This window comes from Sinocyclocheilus rhinocerous, unplaced genomic scaffold, assembly GCF_001515625.1.
Source record: "Sinocyclocheilus rhinocerous isolate Xijiao unplaced genomic scaffold, SAMN03320098_v1.1 scaffold2183, whole genome shotgun sequence".
Taxonomy (NCBI): Eukaryota; Metazoa; Chordata; class Actinopteri; order Cypriniformes; family Cyprinidae; genus Sinocyclocheilus; species Sinocyclocheilus rhinocerous.
Genome location: NW_015634579.1, coordinates 337,936 through 338,493, shown reverse-complemented (window position 1 = coordinate 338,493; position 558 = coordinate 337,936).

Genomic DNA, 558 nt, shown 5'->3' with positions numbered 1-558 from the left:
TCTGCCCCTCGTTATCTGCCCTATTTGAGTTCTAGCCCGTTCTGTTCTCCCTTGTCTGGAATTGTTGATGTTAACCCTTGCTACGTGTGTTTTCCTGTTTCCCTGGATGTTATTAAAGATTGTATGTTTGAATTGGACTCTGCATCTCCTCGTTCCGTGCTCCTCACAGTAGCGGAACTGTGACACATGGCACAGCTGCTGATTGTTTTCTTTTCGCCTCAGCAGCCAATGAGCTTGCTGCTCAACATTCAAATACTCAGCTAGTGTTGCTGTAGCATTTGCAGCGTGCTTCAGAAACCCTCCACCTTCCCCAGCTCCACCTGTATAGATCTGGTATGGCGTGATTTCTTGTTTGTCATATGTGGGTTATTTCATATGCTATATGTGCAGCAGTATTTCTTACATGCAGGGCCGTTTCTAGGCATAGGCGAGCTAGGCGGTCGCCTAGGGTGCCACCAGCTGAAGGGGCGCCAATGAGCGCACGTACTGGCCAGTGTTGCCAATTTGGGGATTTTGTCGCCAAATTTAGCTACTTTCTCATTGTAGCTGCGACTTTTT